Below are 27016 nucleotides of genomic sequence, written 5' to 3' on the forward strand. Positions count from 1 at the left end.
CCCTCCTTTTACCCATTGCAAAACAGGCTAAAAAGCACCTGGCAATTTTCAAGAGGTTAAGTAGCTATGATCTGCAAGCTGCCCATGCCGCAGCCTGACGAGAAGATGCAATTTGACACAATGTCTAATCTGCTGTGACATTCAAGTTTTAAGTGACGTTCAAGGAGACGGAAGGGCTGGCGCTTGAACGTATCCCAATGTGCACTGGTATTCTGTCTGTTAACTTTCTAATGAAGCATGATTGAGTAAAGTAATGAAGAGTTTACAGAGAGCCCCAGGAAACCAATTTCCAATTTTGCGACCAGCAGGCTTTAAACTTCATGGCAGCATTTGCTTATTTTGTCTAGAAGGGGACTAGGATACTAAATGCCATTTCTACTTTGTGAGTCAGACAGACTTTTCTAATCCCCACACACTTACTTTCTAATGAATGTCTCCTTCTCCTGATCCATTTTCTCCTCATCCATAGTTGTTATGTATAGGGCGAGTGGCTCTAATAAAAAAGAAAGAAAGGAAAAGGGGGGTGGGGAGATTACAGTGAGAAATGAAATTCTAATCACTTCAAAAATCAGAAGTATTGCAAGCCTTCTGCACAGAAAGAGATTTTAATCTTCAGCCTGCCCTTGCTGAACTCTGGTGGAAAGAATATAAGAAGGACGTAGCAGGATCATTTTTATGAGAGAAAACCCACATTGATCAAAGCAGAGCTGAACATTTATGCTTTACCTTAGTTCCATGATGTTAAAGCAAATATATAACATCCCCACACTCTATTTAAATATAGCTGCTTCACTTGCACTTATCGGCAAATGTTATCCTTGTATTACAGAATGCTAAAGCAGAAAACCAAGGTTAATGATAAAGAAGTTATTTTCAAATATGTTCTGAAGAATTCTGGGGTGTCTTGGTAGCTCATCAGGAGTTCCTCAATGACAAGATCAGTGGTGGTGGATAAGCATCTCTGAAAGGTGAGGTGCCCATCATTTCTCTGCAATCCCAAATGGAAAACTACACATTTCAGAATACAGTGACACACAGCCTTGCTGGAACCACTCCAGAATGCAGGTAGGGGATTGTCTGATTGAAAGCCCCAATGGTTTTGGTTGACTATATATCCATGATGGTCAGAATAAAAGCACTACTGCACATAATGCATAATTAATTTATGCAACAGATGAGAAACCTGTGGCCCTCCAAGTGTTGTTGGAGTCCTGTTCCCATCAAACCCTAGACACCATGGCCAATGGTCAGGGATGATGGGAGTTGTAGTCCCAACAACTTATGGGAGGGCCTCAGGTGACCAAAGAACTTGGCTGACCTTCAAAGAGTTATGAACAGAGTGCTTTAAAAATCAATGCCTCTTCCCAGGAAACACTGGGAACTGTAGTTTGGGGGGAAGGGATAGGGGTCTCTCAACACCTGTCAATTCCTTTAAAAAGCTGCATTTCCCGGGATTCTTTGAGGGGGGGCATGATTGTTCAGAGCGGTATAACACTACCTTAAATGCATAGTATGGATGGGACCTAAGTGCTTAGTCAAGCTCTAAATCCAATGGGGGTGTGCACAAGGGAAGCAAATTGGAGAGAGACAATAAAAGGAATGTTTAAGATGTGCAAAGCTTTCAGTCTATATGAAAACAAGTCAGTTCATTTCCACTCAGTCTTATGCACTATACCTATTTCTTAATTAAGCCCCCACTCCCAATTTAACAGCGGGAAAAGATTTCAAGGGCAAGGGCTACACAGAGGTTCCCGAGAAAATGATGGACAGGTCTTTGCCAGGGATACTGTGTATCTCAGATTATCTGGCCTCAGGGCACAAGGTTGTTATTAAGTGGACTGAACCCAAGCCATTATTTAAAATGGCAATCTGTCAGTTGCATGCCATGGAACAGAACATACTTCATACTGGCAAAAAAAAAGAAAGAAAGAGCTTTTTTTTATCAAGTGGAGGAAAAAGATAAAAGCATTGCCTACTTGAAAAATCAGACTGGCATTTCTCCACTATAATGTTGCTATCTTACATCCCTGTGACTTGGTAAAGATGGGAGACAACTCATAAATTTGTGTGAGGGGTTTAAGGACTTGAAGAGTATAAAAGGTCATGGAAGCACTCTGTCAGAACTGAATTCTTTTATCACATCACCCTTGATTTGGAGGTGGGAAGGGAAGGAAATATTATTTGCTTTAAACAAATAGCAAGGAATCCTTTAGCTGCCCTGTGAAATCCTGTGCCCATTTTAATGCTTAGTGGTCTCCCTTTGATGGTTAGGGAATACTCCACACCCCTTGATTTTGTGACATATCCCTCCTCTTTTGATGGGAAGGGGAAGGAAAAAGAAACCCAAGGTCTTCAGATGGCTGGCCAAGAACCACTAACACACCCATTATACAATGGGAGAACAATGGGATACAATGGAATAAGCCCATGAGCTATCCTAAGAACCTTGGAGGAAATGGACTGCATATGCAGTAAATGAAAGCATACTAGGATTTGCTTCTTTTAAACCCACAAATCCAGCAACACATCAAAAATGCCTCTTAACAATTATCTACTCATTAAAAAAAATGAATTACATTTCATGCATGTCTGTTCAGAAATAAATTCTGATGTGTTCAATGGGCCTTACTCTCAGGTAACTGTAGGAATACAACTGAAGGTCAGGACTAGTGAGTAAGCTCAATTGCACACAGTGGACTTGCTTCTGAATATATGCATAGGATTATGAAGCACCAACACCACTATCCCAGAGAAATCCATGCGCATGCACACACTTTATGAGATCATGCTTAGAACTCCTATATTCAGGCACTGCTGTGCCCATCATATTTGCAGTTACCCCACCACTTGTAGCACTGAACATCTGTATTTAAGTGGGACCACAATGCCTTGCATTCCCTGCTCTAATTATAGAGTTCAAAAACCTTTTGGGCTGCAGTATGCAGAGAAGGGAGAGGCAGCGTTTCTGACAAGAGGCTCCTGTTTTTACAACTAATTGGGCCAGCAGATTTGGGATATAGAAGATTCTGACAGCCAGCACATTTGGTAACACAAAGATGTCAAAACAAACTATAGCTAGCAAAGCCTGACAGCAACTCCCCCCCCCCACCTTATGTTAGGAAAGCAGAGGATGTGACCCATTATAGTATAACAGCCCTTCACAACTGTAGCCCAAATCATTATATTGTCTCTACTGCCAGCGTCGTCTTCCTGCTGAGCAAAAGGGCAACATGAAATGCTCCTTCTGAGAATCTCTAGTTGTGGAAAAAACAAATGCCTGATAGCTTGTGATAATTCAGATATACATCAACAAAAGAACTGTCATGCAATAGGCAGCACATGGCCTGTGCATTGTAAGGATTCCTATGGATCAACATGCATAGTAAAATAAATGGAAATATGTGAAGTCAAATATTTGAGTATTTGAATAGGAGAATTGGCCCACAACAGCTCAGTGTTCACAGGAGCTGTTGAGTCTCCTGGTCACCATCAGAAAGAAAATATTAACCTAACCTGTAGCTTGAAAACCTAACTGTCCCTTCTTTGAAATACAGCTGGCCAGACAGAATAGGTTTCAAAAGCCCAGGTGGAGAACAGATCAACTCCATTGTCCAAATGTAGCTATACCATCTTTAAATTGAACGTTGTCACACACCAAAACTGATGTGAACAGGCTAAAATCATTAGTACTCATAATGTGGAAGCTATGGCCAATGGCCACTGCATTGAACAAGTCTGCAAGAGAGCAGAGGTTGGCATGGGAAGAAGGCAAGGAGCTATGGTATGGACTCCTCCCTTGTTACCATGGAGTTCTAGAAGCCTACTTAGAAGTAATGCTACACCAGCATGGAAATAGCCAAGACACAGTTTTCCAGCATGGGCAGGCTACACAATGCTCAAATTATAGGCAGTGGGGGGAAAGAGAGGAGAGTTGGGCACCTCTGAAAAAGACAATATTATATGGATTTGCATAAAATTTCCATGTGCTGATCTATATGCGTGTTCAGAAATAATTGCTATAATTTAAATAAAATTACCAAGCATCTCACTATGGTAGAGAACTCTGGGGTCAGATGACCTGTTCAATCCAGCTGCGTACTGTAGCTGGGAAACTTCAAGGCCCCTGCTTTACCTTCCTACAATTCTTTAAATTAGATGTGGACCAAAAGTGAAAGATAAACTAAAATTGGTGAGAGTCAAGAGGTGGGGCTTGTGTGGCCTCCTCCTTTTACTTCCATATTTTTGAGCTCTATTGCCATGTACACTAAAATCTGAGACCAAAAACAGGTATATTTCCTATTACCTGATCTTCTGACTAGGAACATCTTTTTATTGTCTGGATTAAGCTTCAGTTTATCCACCCCATACCAATTCCAGGCATTGTTTTAGAAACACTACAACTTCCTTGGACTGTGATAAAAAAAAAATTAGCATTCCCAGATGATGTAGGTAATTTTAATACATCTTTATTAGTTCATGTTATGGAAAAGAGACAGCTGTGGTCACCTTGGTGGACAAATTATTCCTTTTGAATAAGTCCTTTAAATGTCTTTTGGCACAATAGCTGTCCATTATCCACACTGTATTTACTCAGTAAAATTAGCAGAACGAAGTGGACAGGAAAAGCGAAATGGGAAACAAGAACTATGAAAATAATGAAATTTCAATGTACCACTAAACCATAACATGTGTAATGCCATAAACAGCCATTAAATACTTCCCAGTCCATTTCTTTTTATCTCCGTCATCTCTTATCTGTCAATTATTCCTAAAGATCTTTTCTTCTCTTGCTAAGCCTAAGGAAGCAAATTTAATTTGAGTGACTTCTTCCCTGTTATCTCCATCTAAAATGACTGATGGCATTTTTAGATTTAGTAGAAGTTTTATAGCATAGCAAAGAAATTAAAATGCAACCATTCTTTCTAAAACTACATTAGCCATTTTAGTTTTCATGGGGATTGGTGCCTTGTTAGCCATCATCAAGTGGTATAATTAGAAGTTAAATAAACACATTTAACATGGGGTAAGTATTTAACATGGGGTAAGCATGTCAACTTTGTCCTCACATGGTTGTTCCCATCATCCTCCAAATTATAGAGACTGATCTTCTGAAGCAAAAAGACTTCTGTCCTAAGGGAGACTTCCTACATGTTTTAGAATCCTGGGAAACCAGGATTCTAAAATGTTCAAGGAAACTCCTTGAGCGCAGAAAGATCACCCTATCAAAGGGTAGAGCTTGTGTGCTCATCCCCACTGCTCCACCAAGTGTTTATTTACCATATTTTTTCCCGTGTATAAGACGTCCCCATGTATAAGACGACCCCTATGTTTCTGAACCCAAAATTAAGAAATCAATATTTCTTGAGTTGTTGAGCTTATTATGAGTATTATTTGCTTTTTTTTTGCAGAGGTCAGTCTTCAATTGTTGAGGTTTTGAGAGGGAAGTTAGCCAAAGTTATTGAGCTTTCTGGAAGGAGGTCGCAACCAATCGCCCACCCGCCCACTGCTGCCAATCACCCACCCACTCACCACAGCCCCACCGCCCCCTCTGCATTCACTATCTGTGTATAAGACGACCCCCAATTTTTGCCTTTTTTAATAGCAAAAAAATCGTCTTACACACGGAAAAATACAATAACTTATAGTAGTAACATCTGAGGTTTTTCAACTATCGAGAAAACACTTGAGTTCCTACTGCAACTCCTAATATGAAAGCAGTTTGCTCAGCCTAAAACTTATTCTAGTAGGAGTATTTTCGTATGGAACAGTGTATATCCTAATCAGAAATGGTTTTCCACTTTCAAACTCTGCTATCCACTAAAAAAGGAAGGAAATTTAAAGGCTGTGGCAGTTCAGCTGCAAATATATTTGGAATGTAATATCAGTACTGAGAAATTCCAGATGAGGTTCCAATGACCTTTGGAATAGACAACACAGTTGTCAGAATGATGGATGATAAACTGATGTTAGATCTAGGACCGCTGGTTGTTTTAGTCACTTTGGACTTGTATAGCAGCATTTGATACAATTGACTATAGGAGGCTGGTTAGGCAGCTGGTTGTTGCTTCTGCTGTGTCAAGAACTGCCAAACTGGTCATCTCAGTCATAAAAGTGAAGTCACCTGGTAATGGTGGACAAGTTATGTATCATCTTTAAGTTAAGTTGAAACTGGCATCCATCAAGGTTCCATTCTATTACCCACATTATTTGGCATTTATACAAACATACCCTTGGGCATGTAATGTAGGGCTAAATGTAGGGATGAGTGCCATTTTATAGGCTAATTATGCACATAGTTAAAGTCATTGCACAAGTGGTGGCTCTTCCGCCTCTTCTCTGGAAGCAATCCTGAATGAAAACAAGCCACTAACACGTCAAAGCTACCTTGTACTGAGCACAATTTATTCACTCAGTCAGAAGGAGGCTGAGGTGCTGCTAGTAAAGCAATGTAGCAAGTAATGGGGTTGTCTTCTACATCCATGAGCCCTGCATGTTGAAGAGGTCCAAGCGTAGCTAGTGAATTTCGGTGCAATCTTTGCTTCAGAAATGTACAGGCTCACAATATGAATTCATATTTGTCATAGACTGACCTTAATACTGTTCTGTCTGGGAGCGTGAGGAACAGAAAACACTGGGAGGCATTCTCTAGCTACAGCTACCTGTAGCAGCTGTCAAAAATGATAGCTGCATGAGACTTTAGTACATGTGCTGCTTGATTTAGAAGCTATGTTGTAAACCAAATTACCACTACTGTGGTGTGTTTTTATAATGAAAATGCTCTGCATCTGTCAATAAGAGTTCCCATTAAAGGTTAGGCCACATAGCTTCTATGTTGTTGTCTTTTATTAGTCTGATGTTAAGTGATCCAAATTGCTTTCCCTGCCCCACCTAGCAAAAAGAAAAGTACTGAAATGGGGAAGGACTGGGAAATTATATCCTCACTTAAGGAATGAATAAAGAAAAACTATGGGTCTGTGCAATAATTGTTGGAGAGGCTGGGGGCGGGGAATCTCCTAGCAGAATTAGCACAATGGTGATTGCTACAAAGCACATTAAATTTTGGTCAGATTTTATAGCATCCACCCTTGAACAAATGTTCCCCATAAAAAAATTAGGTTAGAATAAATCACAGACACTTAGCTTTGCAAATAAGTGAAGATTTTACTCACAGAGTTTCTGAAGTTCCAGCAAACAAGTTTCCATCTGCTGGCTGTAAAATAAAGGAAAAGGTTCCAATGACTTAAAAAGAAAATAACTTTGTTTCCTTAAAAAAAGAATAATGCAGTCTTTACATTAGCAAAGATGCAGATAGTAAAAATACATTTTTAGAGAAATGTTCCATTCACCTGGTATTTCTTGCAGCTGGGAGCTATTGGAGATACTATAAAGAAGAGGTTTTATCCAACCCTTTCTCCATATACATTATGAAATAATTATAATGGCCATCAAGTACATGGATTCTAAGAGACGTCGGTGTGGTTCTGGTATTCAGATGCTGGACAGATTACTTTATGGAGGGAGGTGTCATGATCCAGAGTGCAGCAGTGACCAAGACACTGCAGTCACCCACTAAGCACAAATGTGCATAGAAACACAGAAGTGTCAATCTGCAGCATCTCCCTGGCAAAGGCAAAACTCAGCAGTGCTGGCTTTTTGGCTCTCTGGCAGGATGCCAATTAGCAGCTACAGCAGTCTGCAGTCTGCAGTCTGCAGTCTGCACTCTGCACTCTGCACTCTCTCTCTCTCTCTCTCTCTCTCTCTCTCTCTCTCTCTCTCTCTCTCTCTCTCTCTCTCTCTCTCTCGGTCTATATAGCAGTCTAGCTAGCATGACACTCCTTTCCAGCTCATTTCCAGCTAGCAAAACACCAGGCTATACTATGCTGGGTGTTTCCTTAGAAATCTCACTTCTCCTTAAACAAAAATCCCTATTTCCACTCCTTTCTCTCACCCCGCAGTTCCAGCTCACTCATTAATGCCACCACTAGAAATGGTGTGGTCTTTTTTGTTTTTAAAATAGTTTAACAATTAAACTATTCCTCCATCTTGCCCAGAATGCCTTGCTCTGAAGCCACCACCAACAGAAGAGAAGGGGAAAGGAAAACCAAAGCATAGCTAAACCTCTGACCACATTAGCAGCAGCAAAGCAGTTGATGGGGGCTGACAAGGAAAGAAGTGAACAAGCAGGGTAGTAGTATTGGAATAGGAATAGGGAGTAAGGTACATTTTAGATATTCAGTTACACTGAGTTAAACAGGTTTTCCTGTGGATTCCTGTGTTCTATTTAGCAAAATCTAACAGCCTTTATTATCATTTTTCTTGACACATTTACCACCTTTTTTTGTAGTTCCCCCCTATCACTGGAAGACTCATGAGTTGCATTTCCCCCATACAGTGGTACCTCGGGTTAAGTACTTAATTTGTTCTGGAGGTCTGTTCTTAACCTGAAACTGTTCTTAACCTGAAGCACCACTTTAGCTAATGGGGCCTCCTGCTGCCGCTGCGCCGCCGCTGCACAATTTCTGTTCTTATCCTGAAGCAAGGTTCTTAACCTGAGGTGCTATTTCTGGGTTAGCGGAGTCTGTAACCTGAAGCGTATGTAACCTGAAGCATATGTAACCCGAGGTACCACTGTAATTTTCTTTTAGTCAGGTTTCTAATGATCACAACAAACACAAAAACGCAGTATTATGTAAACTAGGAATCATAGCAAATATGCAAATCCAGAATTAACATAAATTTCTACTAGACTTAAAGGGAATCATGCTGTCCTGTATTTTCAAGAAAATGTCACTTCTTTCTAGTTCCCCCTCCTTTCTTTTTTCTTGGACCCATTCAGACTAATAATTTTAAATGGAAGTTAAATACAACCTCAAAGATTTTCTAAGAAAACTTAAATTAGCAAATTGCTACTATGCTCATTTATGTTTGTGATGAACTGATGACTGTGTAAATTATTTGACAAGCACATATAATAAGCAAAGCTGCCAGAAACCCCCCAGTTAAATACAAACTGACAGCATCTCTCAAAAGCCTAGTTCAAATTAACCTTGGGTTCTTTCAAAGCACACACATGCCTTTGGTGCTCTGCCAAAGGATATAAGTATATTCTTGTTTTGTTCCACGAAAATTTGCTATATTCAGAACAATTCTGGTCTTGATATTTTATCATCACTTGTTTAGTCTGCACTAAGTGAATCATTATTTGTCTATGCATCTATGATTAGCTAAAAAATAATAATCATTTTGGCTCCGCCAATAACTTTTCCCCTACAAAAACCCCACAAGTGTCACACTTACCTTGGCTGATAGAATAGCACTGATTAGGTCGATTTAAGGAACATTTTTGCTATTGTTTACAGAATCTGGTTTGACTTTTCCTTTCTTCATACACCAATTCCAAAACCCCAATAAATTACAAGGAACTGTTTGGCCATATTCTACTGAAGGCCCCAGAGGATGGCAACATCCATAATTATTTTTTTTATGCCTTGCCAATTTTTTTTCCATTTTTATTTTTTCAAACTGCTGCCCAGTTTCAAAAGTGGGATTTGCCTAACTGCACCAGCTCTTCGTGAGGAAATACATGAGGCCCTTGCTTTGTTGTGGGTCTAATGCCTCAGTACACACTGTTCTTGACTCTTGGTGACCCTGTCCATAAGCCCCAGCCATCAAAAGTCAATATGACTGGAGCTGATGGGAGTTGTAGACTAAAACATATTAGAAGCTATAGCTCCACACTACATTAAGAAGCTTCAGGGAGACTCCTGGGGACATTTAGAGACTGACTGAAAAGGGGCTATCTCAGGGCTTTTTCTCAGCCAGAACTCACCGGGACTCAGTTCCAACACCTCTCAGATGGGTTCCATTGCCATTATAAGGGAATGAGGGAGGTGTTCATGATGAGTTTGGGCACCTCTTTTTCTATAAAAACAGCACTGGGCAACCTCATGGAAATAATTAGCCCCTTGTCTGGTTACAACAGTTCTTTACAGAGGGAGAGGGGGCTGAGCAGAGGGGTACAGTCTGTTAGCTGGGAAACCTTCCCTGCAGACGGCACAAGACCAAGGGTGTCTGGGAAGTAGCTGTCATAATTACATTTATATACCCTTCATGGATCACTGCTTTGTCATGGCGAAGGGGCTTGAATAACTCAGAGAAGCTATGAGCTATGCCGTGCAGCACCACCCAAGATGGATATGTCATAGTGGAGAGTGATCCACCTGGAGCAGGAACTGGAAAGCCACTCCAGTATCCCTGCCAAGAAAACTCCATGGACAAAGACAAGATTGTGGGGGTAGGACTTCTTGGCAAGTCCACACAAGCTTCATATTAACTCACTGTTTATTAGTGTAAACATGTTCCTTACTTTGATTCTATAAAATCTGCAGGTTGACAATTACATTTTAAAACAAAATTAAATGTACCAAAACCCCTGAGAGGACTTGGATGTTTTAAATGATACTAGGACTATGAAAGTATTTTGGATGTTGTTATATCTCTGGACAGCATCTTAAAAAGCAGAGACATTACCTTGCCGACAAAGGTTCGTATAGTTAAAGCTATGGTTTTCCCAGTAGTGATGTATGGAAGTGAGAGCTGGACCATAAAGAAGGCTGATCGCCGAAGAATTGATGCTTTTGAATTATGGTGCTGGAGGAGACTCATGGACTACAAGGAAATCAGCTCTGAGTGCTCACTGGAATGACAGATCCTGAAGCTGAGGCTTCAATACTTTGGCCACCTCATGAGAAGAGAAGACTCCCTGGAAAAGACCCTGATGCTGGGAAAGATTGAGGGCACAAGGAGAAGGGGACAACACAGGAAGAGATGGTCGGACAGTGTTCTCAAAGCTACCAGCATGAGTTTGACCAAACTGCAGGACCAGTGGAAGACAGGAGTGCCTGGCGTGCTCTGGTTCATGGGGTCATGAAGAGTCAGACACAACTAAACAACAACAATCATGTTTTCTCCAAAGAGCTCAAGGTGACATACACACTTCTGCCTCCCATATTTTATCCTCACAACAACCCTATGAGGTGAGGCTGAGAGATAGCAACTAGCCACAGATTTGAATCCTGATCCACCATATGCTAATTGAGCACTTTAACCACTGCACCACATTGGCTGTAGTCTATAAACTTGATGGTGCAGCTATCCTGCCTCTGCTGAAATCCTGTAATTTGAATAATTTAATATTGAGGGAGAGAATAAAACATTAGGTTTATCAACGGAGGAGAAACAGTCACATAGAACCACCTTTGCTCAATCCACCTAAAATGGGGGATGGGGGGATATTGTGCTGCTAGCATTTTACATGCAGTTATTTCTGGTAGAAGGGTGATCAGAACCACTTTTCAGGTTCTATATGAAAAATTAATGGTCCCAGTAATATACCCTAAATGTTAAATGATCTATTTTCCTCCTAATAAAAATTCAGATTGCTTGGCATTGCAATTTAAAGCTAGGTTTCATGTGTTTCCTTCTTACATATACATTCTGGTTATATTCTCCTCCCTACAAAATCAGACCCCAAAATGCATGTGCACATACACTTTTCCATTTCCCCTCAGCATAGCTGTCAACTTTTCCCTTTTCTTGCGAGGAATCCTATTCGGAATAAGGGAATTTCCCTTTAAAAAAGGGAAACGTTGACAGCTATGCTCCTCAGGCCCTTTAGTAACAAAACAGAACAAGATATATCTCTTCACTGTAACCTTATTCCTTTGTGAGTCTTCAACACGCTTACACCTACTAGAAGTCACCACCACAACAGAGAGCAGCAGAGGTGAGTTGCTGAAAGTAAAGATTTCTCTTCCAGTCAACTGGATGCTCCCTGGTAATTATTAATGCAATCCTCAAAAGTTTTTTAAAAAAGAAAATAGTTCAAAAAGGTGAGAAGCAAAAAAAAAAAAGTTGAGTAAAACATTAGGAGAAAAATCAGATCAGTTAAAGAGATTGTGAGTATCAGCAAAGTAGTAGAAACTGAAGCCCCATCGATCTGTTATCTGCTGCGAGCTTTTTCTTGGGGGCTATCTGGATATATACTGGTGAGACAGAAATGAATAAACAAACCACACATTACATGCAAATGTGTGTAATGAATTTTATAGCTACTTTGGAGCAGGTGATCTGGATAAATGAGAGGTGTGGAAATGCTTAACACTTTGTCCTCCCAGCACCTCACTGCTCCAAACTACAGTATATGCATCCTTCCTCTCACTTTGTTCCATATGCAAGAGCTGACTGTATTCAAGCATATTATTGGGCCACAAGTGTGGCCCTATGTTATGGATGAGTCTGTTGAAAAACACTTATTAAATTAAGAATTTGGGGCAGCCGCAGGGGCAGTGGGAGTTAGCTCTATACCTTAGTTAGAAAATGGTTTTAGAAAAAGCATGTGGTGGTTTTAATTTGACCCTATTGAAATATTATCCTTAAACAAAATAATGCCATAACTTGTGGATTGTGTATATCAGATAATAATAATAATAATAATAATAATAATAATAATAATAATTTAGCATAGCATAATGCATGGAATAGGAGCTGCATTTGTACCTTCAAAATGGCTGCTCCCTCTCTCTTATTAAATATTGCAGCATTTTCTTCTTAAAACAAATAAGGAGAGGGCATGCTTCCTACTCTACGCAACTGTACACTAATAGATTATTATGTCAGCTACAGCACAGTCCTGTAGATGTCTACCTGGGAGTAAATCTCATTGAGTTCAATGAGGGTTGCTCCCAGGTAAGTGGGCATATCAAATAGGATTGCAACCTATGAGTTAGAGTGGCAACTAATGAGATCAAATGGACTTTGCAAAAGGCAGTATAATTGTTGCCAGGCTTTACGAGAGTGTGTTAATTGATAATAATGAACTACCTCAGCCAAAGTGAGTCAGCAGCACAAATGGATGATCCATAGTTCATTTCCTTCAGGGTGGTTGTTTTCTTTAAAAAAAATTGAAATGGGCTAGTCAAAGTGATTTATTTGTCTAACTTGAGGTTGTTGAAAAGGCTAATTCCAATTTATGGACTACACCTATTTTGATCAAACTATGCCTTCAGGCCGGTGCATAGGTATTATGTTGCACAATTCCTTCCACCTCCTGCACAAAATTATAAATTGTACTACATTCTAAACAACAGCAATTATCTTTCCTTATGGGTGAACCATATAACAAGCACATTCACACTTTAATATTTAATCTAATCCATTTCATAGCCACCTATTCCCACCTGTCAACTCAACAGTTCTTGCTGGTCTGCTCTAACAGACATCTTCATATATCATATTTTTCAACAATTCACAGATAGATAGATAGATAGATAGATAGATTATAGATAAACGACTTGTAACACCTCAGTTCCCGAACTATGAATCACTGTCCAAGCCTCTCCACAACACGACATCGCTGAAGGCTCTACACAACATTTTAGATACTGTGTTTTTATTCTGCACCCCTGTGTTTCACCCCTTTAAAAGCTAGAAGGAGAATTACTCATTTGGGTAAAGATAAAATAGAAAAACACATCTGTCCGTTGTTCAAAATATACCTCAGCAACTGTGCCCTCAGCTGCACTAGACATTTAAAGTAGTATCATACCACTTTAACAGCCATGGCTTCCCCTCAAGAATCCTGTAGTTTGTTATGAGTGCTGAGAGTTGCTGTGACTAAATAAATAAATAAATAAATAAATAAGGTGTCTCCTAACCAGAAAAAAGGTGCCGGAATTCACCATGAACACCTCCCTCGTTCTCTTAGAACCATGGCAATGGTGCCCACCTGAGAGCTGCTAGAATTGAGTTCCAGAGAGTTCCGACTGAAAAAAGCCCTGCTCCCAATTCTTCTTAACAAACTACATTTCCCATGATTCTTTGGGTGTGAGCCATGACTGATATAATACTGCTTTAAATATATAGTGCAGATGGAACCTGTCTCTGTGTAAAACGGGAGGTTCTGCCCTGCACAGGCCATCATAGTTCATCAGTGAACATTAAAGATGGTGTGTCTGCTCCTCACTGCCAAGATTTAACTTCTAGACCAGCCTTCTTCAACCTGATGCCCTCCTTATGTTTTGGGCTACAATTCTAATCGGCCACAGCTAGCCTGGGCTGAAGGGCACCAGATTCAGGAATTAAGGTTTAGAAATCCATAGGAACAGGTGAGGGAGTTGGAACACAAACCCTGAAGACTGACAACTCTAGTAGGAACCCATGCTAAAGAAATGGCAAAAACTAGTGTGATAATTTACTGTGCACAGGTACTGGGAAGCAGAGACTGTTCCTGACAAACAGGGCTAATTGACATCCATCATTTTAAATCATCAACTTGGCACACAGAAGTGAGAACCTGTAGTGTGTGTGTGTGTGTGTGTGTGTGTGTGTGTGTGTAGAAACCAGCCAGACATATTCTAATCCAAACTACAATGCTGCACCTAATGAAGCTCAAGCATTTTTATGGCCCTCATTCTGGTAGCCAAAATCCTACTTTCAGCCATAGAACCTTCCAGAGGGAAAATAATTTATCCCTCCAAATCTCTAGCTCAAACCCTGGCTCACTTTGAACTGAGCATTGGGGAGTGTTTCTTTTTTCATGTATTTTCCTTCTTTAGAGTAAAACAGCTGCAATATGTGGATTTGTATTTTTGGCTGATAAAATTCAAGTGGAGTGGGGAATGTGAGAAGAAAACCAGCTGCTTTGCTCCTAACTCATTCACAAGCTTTGCCCCATTGTGCTTGTTGTCATGGTGGCTCCACAACAAATTAGGTACAGGGGATTCCTTATATGGGCCCGACATAGGTTTGAAACGCATACCTTCTTCCAACGTCTAGTTTTCACTGTCACATTGTTTCTCAAACACTGGGCCTTGAGCCACTTTCAAGTGGGCCTCAGTGCCACTGCCTGCCCGGTGCCTTCTTACTTCCCCACCTCACCTCACCCCCAAAGCTGTGCCCTAGTTTCTTGATTGGACTGATGCCAGTGCCAGCAACCCCATGGATGCTGAGTACAGGTAGCCAGGAGGCAAAACAGCTCAGAGGAAGGAGTAGGAAGGTCTCCCTCCTCTGAGAGGGAAATGGCCAGAGCAGATGTTGAAGGAAATCAGAACCTGAGAGAAAAGGTTCATTATTTCTTTCTTTACTGAAATAAATGCTGAAATACTGCAGATGAGAGAGGAAATTTGATACAGTGGTTTTTAAAGGAACGGGGAGTAGGGATGAGAAAAACGAAACAAAATTGGCATTTGGCAGTGTGGGGATAAGGTAAAAGTTCAGTATGAAAGGAGAATGGGAACAAGAAACTAGGAACCAAAAATATATAAAGATAGATAGATAGATAGATGATAGATAGATAGATGAGAAAAAATATATAAGAAATATATGTAAGAAATACACACACACATATGAGAAAATGTTTTAGAGTGTGAAACAGTCAATTCTGCCTGCAATGGGGAAGGTGAGTCACAATACCTCCACAGCAAATGTCTGTACTTAATTTGAGGAAAGCTCAGCTGTGGAACCCCTCGCCATGAGGAAAACACTGTGGCAGAGAATTTAGCTATTTCCAAAGATGGATTGGTTACATGGTGTCAGTTTTTGCCAACTGTTTATGCCAAACCAAGCCTCCATCTGCAACTATTTTGTGACTGGTTCTGCATGCACACCACCATTATGTACTGGTAGATTGCAGTAGTTTTCTGTGGGCCTTTTCTGCCATTGCTCCTCATTTAGGGAATGCTTTCCCCAGGAAGTCTTGCATGGCGCCATCATTAGATAACTTTAGGCACCAAGCAAAAACTTTCATCTGCATCAAGGCCTTTAACTATTTGTGCATTTTAGAAGTGGGTGGGATGTTTTTCATATATTTCTTTTTCCTCCTAGTTTTAATGTATCTATGGCAGAAGAGCTGTTTGTCTGTTTTTGGTTGTAATTTGCAATATAAAGTGAATTACAAATTTATAAAATAGTAATTATTATTATTTCACCTTTCTCAAGTGGGCCAGGGGGCAGAAAGTCGGAGAACCCCTGCATTTACAGAAATGAATACATTGTGCCAAAACAACCAGCATGCATTAACCTACTGGTAATAGAGAACTGTATGATGATTCAATATCTGTTATAATGTCTTCATCTGTGGATTAAACACTGAACTACAAAACCAGAGCTGCCCAAAAACATTTCACCATGCCCTCCTGGGCCTTTGACAGCTGTTCCAGGCATGAGCCAATAAAAATACTTGTGCATGTGTTACATATATAAAAGGTTTGCCTACTGAATTCAAAGAGCTGAAGCTTATTCAAGTCTCAACAGCAGATCACGCTGGATTTTTAAAAAAATCTGTTGGCAACCTTACTGAAACTCTATAAAGGATGTCAAAGTATCTCTGACACAATATGAACTTATTCCCTATTCTGAGATCCATGCATAATCGTGCTTGTTTCCATGAAAACGTGCATGCAATCTGAACCCACAAAGCAGTTCAAATGGGTCTGAACTCTCTTGTGAAATGAATGGGGAAGCCCTCATAGGGTCATAAAAATTCTATCCCCATTGAGAAGGGGTAGCCAATGTGGTGTTCTCCAGGTGTTGTTGGATTACGTCATCCCTGACACTTGGGCCATGCTAACTGAGGCTGATGGGAATTGGAGCCAAATAACATTTGTAGAGCACCATGTTGGCTACCCCTGCCATAGAGATGAGCACAGGACAGGGTCTTTCTTGGGAATATAGACTCACTGTAGCGTAAGGAGAAAGAAATACTAAAAGAATCGAAATTGAAAAGTGTGTTGGCTGTTAACCTTATTGAGAGTAATGTCATTATGCATGAATTCAACAGTAATGCAATCATGGACCATGGAAAGACATGATTCAATTACAAGGACTCATCTCAGACAAACATCTGGAAGTAGTTTGGTCATTTTCACACCTTTTAGTGGCTCGGCTCATCCTTTCCATCCAGGTCCAAAATGATACCAAATTCTTTAGGCAAATAATTCCCCCCCCCCAAAAAAAAAGATTAAATAGAGCAGGCAAGTATAGGTGGCTTGCTATTCTAATCCACAAGTTAGTTGTATAAAAACGGATAATTAGTACAGATAATTCATAGCTAAAGAGCTGGTTCTGCTGTGGGTCCAGAAGCCTAAACTGAACGCACATTTGTACTGAACATATTGTCCACTTGCTCACACTAATGGTTATGGAAGTCTGTCATTGCACCAGTCTATCTTCCAGCAATTATTCAGGTAGGGTGCTGCCTTTACATCCTGCATGACAGATCCTTCACTGAACAATTGGGGGGGGGCGGGTTGAGATCAAAGTAAAATTGCAGAACAGAATACACATTTTAACATACGTGGACCATAGAACAGAGGCAGGAGTAACAAAAGGTTTCCAGAAAGCAAACCGTGCTTTCTGATGTGCAGAAGGATAAAGAGGTGGCTATTTTACTTAAAAACTGAAATGAGTATGTCACAACTTTTGAGAAATAAGTAGTAGTCCAACATTAATAAGCTTAAGGATTAATTCTCCCAACAAAGATGGACATAATTCAATAAGGCCCTGTTGTTAGATTTGGTCTAGTATCGCTGAATGCAGTGCCTAATGAGGATCGGTGGGGGGTGGGGGATGGAAAGTAGCCTGATTTTGAAGGAAGAATTGTGTCACATTAAAGTAACTATGTCATGCTGAGGTTTTAAACAACTGGAGAGCATAAATCCCACTGTGTGATTTTTATTTTTTTTACCTTCTGTGCTAGCCTTAACAAAACTTCCCGGCATATTCCTCACCCCCCCCTTTCCCAAGCAGTTTAATTTTTCAATTTGAAGAGCTATTGGTATAAAGTACGCCTCATTAGCTTGTGGGAGGTAGCCGGTCTTCATTAATTCAGTTCTTCTCACTTCATTTGCTTTGCACACAGTCATAATTAGCTTCAAAATAACTTGGGTAACTTCGATAGATTTACTGCTACAATTTTACTCTGCGGTCCCGCTTTGCCTCCTGTTGTTCCAATGTTTTCCATAAAAAAGTGAAGGTGGGGGATTAAAAAGGCAAAGATAGCTGTAGAGAGTCATTTAGTGCTGTGCTCTTGAAAAGGGCAACGTTCTGCCTTTATCCTTCAAGAGCTCCACAAATGTGATCAAGTATAATACTTTGTGTTTGATCCACCTTGTGGCACATAGATAAATGTTCTTCACACTTACAGAACCACAATCTATGTTCTCTTTCGCTTGCATGTGATAATAGGAGCCTCTTCTCAACTCCCCCCAGCCGCCCTGCTTCCCAAAAGGCATGGCGTCAGACTGGCATGTGGGATATCGTGCATCAGGGCTGCCTAGATTCTTTCCTCTCTCACCTCCGCTGTTTCATTTCCCCCAGTGAGAGACGACACACCAGAAGTCATTTATGGTGCTGATATCACACAAATAATCTCTAATGGGCTTAGACAGTAACATAGGAAGCTGCCTTATATTGAGTCAGACCATCTGTCTGACTCACTGTAAGGCAGATACATAGGGGTTATCATATTTTATCTTCACAACAAAGCTGTGAGCTGGCTGTGTAACTGCCCTCTCATCCACCCCAATCCCTGAGTGGTCTTCATTATGAATGGGGCTTCAAACACAGTTTTCTTGGTCCAAATCATACACACTAACCATTGCACCGTATTGCTGCTCATTGCCATTCAACTTCACCACGTAATCTAAAAACAAGCCCAAACCTCAGACAAAGCTTTGGCATGTTCTTTTGGAACCAAGGCTGCATATTTCTGCAAACAGTACCAGTAGATTGGCTAATTAATTCTTCTGAATAAACTTAGTTGGTCTCTAAGGTGCTACTAGACTATATTATTATTATTATTATTATTATTATTATTATTATTATTATTATTATTACTACTACTATTATTTTAACTTTTTAAATTATTTCGACTTCGTCAGACCAACACGGCTACCTGCCTGAAAGTAGGCTGGCTGTGAGGGAATAACAGTATATTATATAAGATTTTATGTAATGCGGCAACATGTTCCATGGTATAGTTCTAAAGGGCAGGCATGCTCAGAAGAAACGCTGTCAACATGCCCAAGATAAAAATTATTATTATTATTATTATTATTATTATTATTATTATTATTATTATACCACCACACCCATCTGGCTAGGCTTCCCCAGCCACTCTGTGCAGCTTACAGAATATATAAAACATAATAATAAACTCATGCTTCAAACTGCTGTTTTCATGATCATGTGCATTTAAAAAAGACAGCTAATTAGTTTCCCTCCTTGGTAAATACATTCTTCTGTAGCTAGAACCCTAATGTGTGTTGTGGGGCTTTTTTGCTGGAAATGTTGTTGGAAAACGCTGTATTTGTCAGGAATACATGGTGTTGTTCAGATGTTGTCTGAGTCCAGTGCCGAACAGAATAACCAATTGTCAGGGATGGTAGAAGTTGTAATATGATAAGGGCACTGTGTTGGCTGCCCCTGCTATAATATATCCCAAGAGATGACCTATTGCTAGTATTACAAAAAGTTATTTCCAGAAAATAATCCCTACAATAATTGTATGATTTCACACTTTGGCCAAATAATCCGTGGCTACTGTATCTCCAACAGAGCAAACTATCTTTACCCACCAGCATGCCCCTTCTTCACAGTCATTATAAAGTAACTAGATAAGTAATAGAATACTCTTGAGACAATTTCAACAAGTGGAATAGAAGAAGGGAAGGATGGAACCACAGGCAAAGTCTGAAGAGGAGGAGTCCACGTCCATCATCACCTTGTAATTGGAAAGCATTGATTTTTTTTGACTGTTCGCAGATAGGCCGAGAGCACAGCTACTAGTATATGACTTCCAGGTCCTAGACAATTCAGTGTGTTTTGTGCAAAAATAAGGCATTCAGATATGCCAACAGCTTGGGAAAGGGATAGTGACAATAAAGGAGAAATTATCTGCTTAGAATTTACAAGCACATGGGTAAGAATCACAAATTTGTAGTGTTGGAAGAGACTCGAAGGGTCATCTAGTCCAAACCCTTGCAGTGTAGGATGAGACTGTTGAGATACTAGGCATATTCAATTAAGTTTTACTCAGCGTAAGTCCATTAGTCATGTCCACAAATGGGTCTACTCTGAGTAACGCTGAACTGAACACCAACCACTATGCTGAGACAACGGAATAACTTGTGAATCACTTTACCGGTAGTTCCAACTGCCTAACTCCTTACTTCAATCAGAAAAGGTCTGAATTCAGCGGCTCATTATCCTGCTACAATAAGCTGACTTTGAAGGAACAACTGAACAACATTCTCCCATTTATGACCTCTGCTGCCTGTCTGCCAAGCGCAGATCCAACAACCAACCTGAAATAATATAAATTTCTTTCAAATAAATTGTGCTTTACATGTGCATGCACATCCACACACATCCAGACATTTCATTTTTCCTAGAAATAATACAGCTGCACAAATCTGGATAAAGCATCTCACTGTAACAGATGGAGCTGAGCAAAACAATTCACAATGAATATTTCCCCCACACAAATACATTTTCTGCTGCTGGTTTGCTCACAAGCTGATCTTAGCAATCTTTTGCTGTGTCCCCACAAGCCATTTTACTTTCTCTGATGTCCATGAAACCAAGCTCCCTTAAATCCTAGCTTACATAGTTTGTCTGCATGGTACACCTAATCAAGAATGGATACTTGATGCATCAGATTAAAATGGGCAAAGGCACACCTGACTGCAGCTTCCAGGTGAAAAGCTGAGTTCAGAAACATCCCCAAACTGTGAACCTATTTCTTCAAGGATCCCTGTTCCAGAGTCCATCTGTTTCTAGGCAAGAAGCACCTCTATCTTGTCTGGATTAGGTTTCAATTTATTAGTTCTCATCTAGCCCACTACCACGTTCAGGCACCAATTCAGAACACCAACAGCTAGTAGATGAAAATAGCACATCACAATCCTTGGACAGTCTTTCTCAGTTTTTTCCTGTAGATTTTAAATAACATGGGACACAAGACTGAACCCAGAGAAATATCATAAGCAATGGACCTGGGGAAGAACGAAAATCCCCCCCAACTTCCGCTTCTGAAACCAACTCCCAAGAAGGACTGGAAGCATCTTAATATGGTCCTCTACTAATCCCATTCCTACCAGATTGTCCAGGATGGTAATGGTAATGAATGGTTGATGGCAATGAATTCTGCTAAGAGGTCCAGAAAAACCAACAGAGATGTACTCCCACTATCAAGCTTCTGGTATAGATTCTCACAGCAACTGAAGCGGTCTCAGTGTCAAAGTCAGTGACTTAAACTGGATAAACGAGCCAATATCAAGGGTAAGGAACCACCAGGCCATCCAGTTGGTCCATATGGCTGTTTTTGGTCAGCCATGCCCACCTATCACTCACCTGACATGTGATGTTAGGTGTGGGCCAGCTAAAGCCTGTTTCAGACAGCCACAGCCAGGGCCGTCTTTAGCAGATGTGGTGCCGGGGTGCAAATATCTGCCCAGCACCCCCAAATTACCATGGATAATGTTGGGGTGGCCATAGCTGCACAATGCCAGCCATCCGGGAGGGTGCAACTCTCCCCCATGCCGCTGTGGGAGAGCGATCCCCACAGAGGCCTGGGAGTGAAGTTGCACCCCTCCCAAGCCTCTGTGGGAGGAGAGTGGTCGCCGCAGAGGCTTGGGAGGGAAGCTGTGTGCCAGCTAGTCATATAGTTGGCGGGGTGCAGCTTCCATCCTAAGCCTCTGCGGGGATCACTCTCCTCCCGAGGAGGCTTGGGAGGAATGCTGCACGACCACCAGCCTTATGTTTGGCGGGGCACAGCTGGCAGGTGTGCAGGGAAAGGGGAGGCCTCCAGCAAAGCTGCGCAGCTCCCCCACTTGCTGGGGTGCCCCTGAGAGGCTGACACCCTAGCGTGATGAACCTCTAAGCCCTATGGGAAAGACGGCTCTGGCCACAGCTTCCAAGGAATAATCAGGAGTGCACAGTTTAGAGTGTACTTACAACTGTTCCTTTGCAATAATGCATGCATTCAGAGCTGTTTATAGTACTCCCAAGGTTCAATCCTACAAGGTGGTGCAGAAGAATACCATGGTTAATGGCATCACCAGCTGCCAATATGTTCAGAACTAATAGGATTGCACTGATCTGCTCCAGTTCCTGGCATAGACATTGACCAAGGTGACCAAAGCAAACTAAGTCACGTGCCCTGGCCAGAAACCTAAATGAAATGGGTTCCAATAATCAGTATCATCCAGATGTATTGGGAGATCTGAGGTCAACACTTTTCAATCACCGTGCCCCAAAATTGTACATTTGAGACTGCCCCTGTTCCATAACTGAGTCCTAACTTCTGCTCTGGATTTGGGCCATAGCATCTAGTAATTGTTCAAGGGTAGCAAATAAATAGTGCACCTTTTAAGAAAACAAAGTGCTAGTTTCCAAATTCCACAAAAAAGAGTCCCCATTTTCAAGTCTGGATGAGTTAACAAGTTTAGTCATATGTCCCACTTGAGTGTGAAAATAAGAAGTGGCTCATCACAGGAAGCCTTTTAAATTTTTTGCTATCTTGCCACTTCCTGATTCTTTCTGACACCCAGGGAGAGCCAAAATATCCGCAGAGTAACTACACAAAGTAGTAACTGGACACAACAGGGAAGTTTCCCCTTTGCAGTTTGTACATCTGTATTTTCAGAGCATCTTTATCTGTGAAAAGCATTTCTACTTGGCTGAATGTTGGGAGCTCAATGGGTTGAAAACTAAAGATAGATAGATAGATAGATATCTGCGCGCCCAATGCTTTGAGAAGTCTGAGAATCCATCTGCCATGCAGCTACAAAGCTGTAGGATGCATTCTTTGCCAGAACCATGGCTTTGTGAATGCTTTATCAGCCATGCTCATAACAAAGATGACTCTTGCCTGCTTTGCTTGCTTGTGAAAACATACCGTTAGCATCCTTTTGCAATGACACAACTGATTCTGCGGATGAATTTTGCAGCAAAAAGAAAAGAAAAGAAAAAGCCCTAGCTCCTTTTGATTTTCACCTTAAAACCTAACTGCAAAGTAATTAAGTTCACAGCAGTTGCCATTTGGCAAAGCAATGCCGTGTATAGAATGAAATATTCATTAATAATTGACTCTACAAAAACTGTAGTTAAACTATGTTCAGCCAATTTAATAGCTCACAGCTATAAGGATGTAGAGGGTAAAGATCTTTGTGTGACACCGCCCCCAACCCCTGAAAAAAAAAATAGCGCTTTCAGTCTGTTCAGCTTTGAGAGTTGGATTTTGTGCAAAAGTGCTGAAGTAAAATTTGAAAGACTCTTCTACAATGAAGACATAAAAGGGTGAATATGGGAAATGGAGCCAGTGGCTGCTGGGATTTTTTTTTACACACATCACTACTTACCTCTGAAGAGAAGATGATTGATAATATTCTCCAAATCCAAGTAATTTATTTTTACTTTGAAGGTGTACATTGAGAACAGTCAGTGAGAAATCAAATTCTACCAGGTCTGGATAGGTGTGTGTGTGTGTGGAAGAATGCATTATAAGTAACAAAATCTGATAGCATCCTATGATGGAATATCCAATTAAGCAATTCTAACTGTGCATCGAATCAAGGCCTTTGTTTCTGCAGTAAAGCTCAGGTCTTATCCTTTCACTGCTGTCTCTCCACAGGGCTCTCTAATTGAATTTACTCTTTCTTAACGAGAAGCAAATTTAATGCTCTTTACAATGCCTGGTTGATCGTGATGTGGCTGCCCATTCTCTCCACCCCCACTCCTGCCCCTCCCAGTTTGCATGCATCAAAACCTGCTAAGTGATTTTTGTCTGAATGCAAAGGCAAAGCTCAAAGGAGTTCCTGTCTAGCATCCTACCTTTCATCTGCAAAATGTCTCAAAATACTTTTTTTGTGCAGAAAAGGAAACAAAAACGGAGGAGGATGTTTTCTTCCAAGGTGATGATTTGCCTCTGTGCCTTCGCAGCTTTGATGGCTATGGTGCCAATGTGAAATGCTTCCTCTGGGGGGGAGGGGCAAGGAAAAAGTCAGGTGCTGATTTTTATTTATTTTTATTTTCAGTGATGATAGCATGTGAGAACCAAAGGATGAAAACACCTAATTGGAAAAACAAGTAAAAGGAAACTAGCGGAGTATGGCTTCAGTAAAATAGCTGGAATGTTCACATATTCATCTGCCTTGTTCCCAAGAAACAAAGCAATGCTTGCATTTATCACTAAAAACCATGCATAAAAATATAATAACTACTATTTTTGGTCAGCCATCTCTATCCTGATACTCCCACCCAGGTCCCTCCAGATGTTTGGGTTACAACTCCCATCGGCCACTATGAGCATGCCCAATGGTCAAGGATGGTGGTATTTGGAAGCCCAAACATCTGGAAGGTTGGAGAGGTGGCTCTCCTTGTGAGGGCACCAACATGGCATCCTCCAAACACTGTGGACTCTATCATTGTCATGGATTGCCTGGGGCTGTTGGACGTTACAGTTCAAAACATCTGGAAAGGACTCTATTAGCTACCCCTGCTCTAGTCAGTTATCCATACTCTTCCCACAGTTGCCTGCCCTTTCACAAGATCATCATTCTCCTTTCTATGACCATCCTGTGACCAGAAATCATACTATATTCAACATAAAGCAAATCATAATGGCAAGTGGGAGAAAGCTGGCTAGGTCCTCCACTGAAAAGTAATGAGGCACAGATAGGAAGCTCCTTTAAAAAGGGGGGGGGACACACAGCAATTTTTAATCAAGTTATGTTGTTCTTTAACCCACAATTTTATACCTAAAAGGTAATGGGACCCCTGACCGTTAGGTCCAGTCGTGACCGACTCTGGGGTTGCGGCGCTCATCTTGCTTTATTGGCCGAGGGAGCTGACATACAGCTTCCGGGTCATGTGGCCAGCATGACTAAGCCACTTCTGGCGAACCAGAGCAGCGCATGGAAACGCTGTTTACCTTCCCGCCGGAGCGGTACCTATTTATCTATTTGCACTTTGACATGCTTTCGAACTGCTAGGTTGGCAGGAGCAGGGACCGAGCAACGGGAGCTCACCCTGTGGCAGGGATTCGAACCACCGACCTTCTGATCGGCAAGCCCTAGGCTCTGTGGTTTAACCCACAGCGCCACCCGCATCCCAATTTTATACCTACTACATCCTTAATCAAAGGTCACTTCCACACTATACAATTGAAGTGCATTAACCATCTTTTTCCTCTCCAAAGAATCTTGACAACAGTAGTTTACGCTTCACAGATCTACAACTCCCAGCACCTTAACAAACTACAGTTCCCAGCATTCTTTGGAGGAAGTCATGTGTTTAAAACATATGGTGTGTATGTGACAAACATGTGATTACATGAATCAGAAGTCTACAGCAGTTTAATGAAAAACACACCAGTTAATTCATCCTTAGGCAAATCCAAATGGGTTATATTTCTCCACAGGCATGAGGAGAAACACACACACACACACACAGACATTTTAACAAACAACAATGAAAATGCAGTATCTGACAGCGAAAGCATAAACACCAATTTCAGCAGTACAAAGCATTTTCATATGACTTTGGAGCCATATAAATACCTACATGGCTGGTTAGTTCTCCAGTATTAAATATAAATGTACAGAATCATCTACAATTCAAATCTCATGGGAGAAAGCCTATGAATGAAAGAAACCATCCAGAGACGGAGGGGGGGGGTGGAAACCTTTGATTTCAACAAAGCATTACAAATAACTTGGGGGCAGAAATGACCCTCTGGAATTTTTAAAGAATAAAGGCAGGTGGCCTACAGTGGTTCACCAAACCCATAAAGTATGACCAATTATCTCACATAGTATCCTTTCAGGGTTGAAGAAGATAGGGAACTACAGGGTGCTGGTGCCTACAGGCTATGCTGTGAACAGGGCAAAATACAAAAAAAGGCGATACACCAACATCAGGTCCAGCCACCAAGGTGGTTTACGGTTTAAAATCTTCACACAAACAAATGGTACAAAATATTCAGGCTAACTCCGGAATTGATGGCTCTGATCCCTGGCCTGGATTTGTTCTCTTCCATCTTTCCTCAGAGAAGTTTCAGGGAAGATGGGTGAGGAGCTACCCCTACAGTTCTCTCAGACCACTGATGGTCCCTTTACAAGTTGACTGTTATACTTGGACACTTCCATAAATAAGAATTTGAAAAACAAATACAGAGGCTTTGTGTGTCCGAGATCAAGACATGTGGCCACATTCGGCCAAGTATGATGAGCTGTTCCCCTTCTTTCTTTTTTTTGTAAATGTCACTACTACAATATGGTCATTACTGACCGGCAATTAAATCTCGCCACACAATGAGGCAATCAAAAGAGCTTACCTAGTGTGCATCCACTTCAGAAAATAGCTGGATACTGAACCAAAGTGGGCCACTTTGGAAGTAATCAGACTTGCTCCAAAATGAAGTGGGATTTGTCCAAAGTGGTCCAAAACAAAGCAAGCTGCTCCAAAGCATCATGGACATTTTGGAAGGGTATTTGTATCCTTCCACTCAGTTCTCCTGACTGAGCCAGCCCCTCACTGGCTGCCAAATGTACAAATGAGCAGGTGTGTCTGTGATGGACTACCTGTTGGCAGCAGGCAGCAGAAGGTCCCCAAACAGGGTGTTTGCACGGCAGGGAGGTTGCTTTGCTGAGTTGGCCTGGCATCTTCTGAATTCCAAGCTGTCACATAATGGCATTGGGCCCGATCCGGGTCTGAATGGGGCACCTGCCCTATCCCACGCCTTTCGCCACAGCTGCCACGAGCAGCAGATGCAGCAGTGGCACCACCAAACCCTGCCCCTACTTGCATTTAAGTTCAGTGTTGAATATTTTGTTGGTCTGTGTCTCAATTAATAATATAGAGCTATTCTGTATATTGGTCCAAGTACTACTTTAGTGCACACTTCCAAATTTTTATAAATAAAATGTTGTCTACACTCCATCAAGAACGCAGCAGG

At 41.2% G+C, this 27016-nt stretch overlaps 3 long non-coding RNA genes across 3 annotated transcripts in view; all 3 read right to left on the minus strand.

Annotated features, from left to right (window-relative positions):
* LOC309367348 overlaps positions 1-495 on the minus strand; it is a 146944-nt gene extending 146449 nt beyond the window's left edge. Inside the window, exon 1 of the long non-coding RNA XR_014167068.1 lies at positions 421-495. This is a non-coding gene — a long non-coding RNA (uncharacterized lncRNA). The remainder of the gene's footprint in view (positions 1-420) is intronic.
* A 4226-nt stretch (positions 496-4721) lies between these two features.
* Positions 4722-9391, minus strand: LOC309367364. Its single transcript, XR_014167091.1, has 3 exons — positions 9298-9391; positions 7170-7210; positions 4722-4796 (listed from the first exon to the last, which is right to left on the minus strand). It is a non-coding gene; the product is annotated as an uncharacterized lncRNA (long non-coding RNA).
* Positions 9392-24077: 14686 nt separating this feature from the next.
* LOC309367311 overlaps positions 24078-27016 on the minus strand; it is a 66198-nt gene continuing 63259 nt past the window's right edge. Inside the window, exon 7 of the long non-coding RNA XR_014167021.1 lies at positions 24078-24131. This is a non-coding gene — a long non-coding RNA (uncharacterized lncRNA). The remainder of the gene's footprint in view (positions 24132-27016) is intronic.

The sequence above is a fragment of the Podarcis melisellensis genome (assembly GCF_964234715.1).
Source record: "Podarcis melisellensis genome assembly, chromosome: 3".
Classification (NCBI taxonomy): domain Eukaryota; kingdom Metazoa; phylum Chordata; class Lepidosauria; order Squamata; family Lacertidae; genus Podarcis; species Podarcis melisellensis.